The sequence below is a fragment of the Chanos chanos genome, chromosome 5 (assembly GCF_902362185.1).
Source record: "Chanos chanos chromosome 5, fChaCha1.1, whole genome shotgun sequence".
In the NCBI taxonomy this organism is placed as follows: Eukaryota; Metazoa; Chordata; class Actinopteri; order Gonorynchiformes; family Chanidae; genus Chanos; species Chanos chanos.
This window is the reverse complement of record NC_044499.1, coordinates 37330317-37333314: the sequence shown is the minus strand read 5'-3', so window position 1 is coordinate 37333314 and position 2998 is coordinate 37330317.

Here is a 2998-nt window from a genome sequence, read left to right as displayed (position 1 = left end):
ATTATCAAAGTTTGGATCCTGACACATTTTCTTGCTGAATTCGAATAAATAAATGTACTGCGACGCTGTCATTTTCATACTTTCAACAGATGGTTACAGCAGTGAACTCCTACACAAGGGGTGCGAGGTGGCCAAGGGAGCCGCGGTAGCAATGGTGCCAACATTCTGCCTCTCATTTCTGTTTCCTTCATGGCAAACGGCTATGCACAACTTACGCGCGCGCCCGTGTGTGTGTATGTATAAGTGTGTGTGTGTGTGTGTGTGTGTGTGTGTGGTGGGGGTGGGGGTGGGGGAGGGGGCGCTGGCTGAGGAGGTTAGGTTATGAAAATGGACCTGCCATAACGGCCATCTTTTAATACGCAACGCAAGACAGTAAAAACTTTCAAAGACAGACCGACGTGTATAGAAAATCATCTCTCAACCTTGCAGTTGTTGCTAAAAGAAATTACCACAATCAAGCTTAAGCACTGCTTCTGAGCGATGCAGGCCGGGCTCTCGTGTAGGGCTTAAATAGACTGTATGACATCGGATTAGTTTTCGGTATATCCATTTTTTAATTCCACTCATTATTAGGCTTTTTTTTTAAACATGTGTACTAGCACTGAACACGGTCAACGTTTAAGGCTGACAGTTAATTGAGACTCCACTCCTCCGACATTTACCGCTTTTCGTTGAAGTCTCCACATCTACCACTAGATGGTAGTGATTTCAAAGTGAAAGAGGTGATCTGCCAGCTCTCCCGTTGGGCAAAGGGGTACATCGCGAGCCCAAGTCCAAACTGATGTCGACTGAAGTGAAACATGTGAAATGTCAAGAAACTCTCTCTTGTGACTTTGTCGACTGAAGTGAAACATGTGAAATGTCAAGAAACTCTCTCTTATGACTTGGAGTTGATAAACTCGACGATCACAAGGTTTGAGGTGTGTACGCACGTGTGTGTATATGTATACTGTAAATTCTCGGACTCTGTTTGGTATTGTCTGGGAGAGAGAACACCAGTTACAGACGTGAAACCGCTCTTGCACTGTGTAACAGCGTAAGAATAGTGATCTGTCTTATGGTCTCTTATTGTTTTGTGCAGGTCTATGTGGTGAGGTCAGTGTAGGGTCATGGTAGTATGCCCAATCTGTCCCTCTGACATTGGGTCATTTTGGTAAGACTCCGTTTTTTCATGTTTACATTACACATGTGATTACGTTATTCAGCAGGTCCCCCTTCCCACCACGAAGAATTTCCATTTCGTCCAACGGTTAAATATATTTAATCTATTTAACTTTCTAATTATGGCCACATAATGTAAAATGCGACCTACGATTGGAAACAAAACAATGTACACACAATCTCGTTTCGCAGCTTTAATGTCAATAATTTGCCACACATCAGTAATGAGGTTAAAATTATTTGTTTGTTTGTCTGTATCCCTCTTCACTGCAAATAAAATAAAATATTAACATTCTTCATTAAATTTCTCAAACTCTGTAGAGAAAGTTTGCCAGTGATCCGGACTAACAGAAAAGCTGATCATGGTCTTGAAACAGGGAGAATACAGAGAGCTGTTAAATGAAATATTAGTCATCTCTTCCCATAATGAACCTGAGGTGTACAAGTCAAATTGATCCCTGAGTGAGCTAGTCAACATTCTACAAAACAAAGGAAGGATTAATGACAGCATCTCACAATGTTTTATCACAATACACACACACACACACACACACACACACACACACACACATACACACACACTATACACACACACATACACACACGCACGCTCACATACACATGCACGCATGCATGCACGCACGCACACACACACACACACACATGCACCCTCACAGTTTCCACAGTTGAAGCTGAGTCTCTCAGTATTAGGCAGGCTGACCCTCTGTTTTCTTTAATCCAGCCTCTCTCGCGCCTGTTCTTTCCTCATCGTCACACTCTTCCACCCAGCAGCCCATCTGTCACAGCACAGAGACTCTCCACTGACCCAAAACCAGAGGACCAAAGAGCAGGTGAAGTGCAAGGCCAGCCATACATGAGTAGTGGAGGCCTTCTCAACTCTCTTCATTTGGAGGGTTGTAAAGGCTTCCACTGAATCTTGTCTGTATGAACAAAGACAGGTCTCCACGCTTCTCTCTGCAGTAACTCAGAGCTTCACTCCAGCACAGAGTTTCACTGGTCAGACTCAACTTATCTGAAAAAGAAAAAAAAAGACAGACTTCGAAAAGTTTATTAAAAATAACAGGAAGTATACAGTTCCTTTTTTCCTCATTGACCAACTACAGTATTACTCAATGGTAAGATGTTATTCAATTATGTCTTACCAAATCACACTTTAAAAGTAACACATGATCACCGTTGCAGCTGTAACAGTCAAAGCTATGAAATGTACCTTTAAGATATACTGTGCGCCTAGGTGTGAGAGAGGCAGTGTCCTCAGACAGCGCCTTGTATTTCTTAAGTCAATTAAGCAGTACACGTGCTATAGAAAAAAATGCCTATTACTGAGCTGCTTTTTGTTCTTTTTTTTTTTACCTCTCAAATCAGCGGTAATGTTTAGGTTACGTGTGGCCTCTATTTTCGTTCATGTGTGAGCAAATAGTAGCCGTACAACCGGGCTTGGTATGGTTGAGTAGTTCATGTTGAGTAATAAATGACGAAAATTGTTGAAGTTCCAGTACCAGTGTGGCTGTGAGTTTTTAATTTTCATCTTCTTCAAACTTCCTCAACCAAGAAACACGGACCCAAACTGTTACACAGCACCCAAATGGGTTTTCTTTACCCATGGCCAATCCTCCCACTGTTGCAAACTATTACAAGTCACTCACAGGACAACACAGTCCTCTGTCCCCATTGATATGAAGACACAGTATATATGTTTATTTGTTATTTATATTTATGTTCAGGCATCAGTATTTATATCTAAAAAAAAAAAAAGCAAAAAACTAAAATTACTTTTATAAACATAGAACTTAAATGTAAACAGATTTTTTTAAAT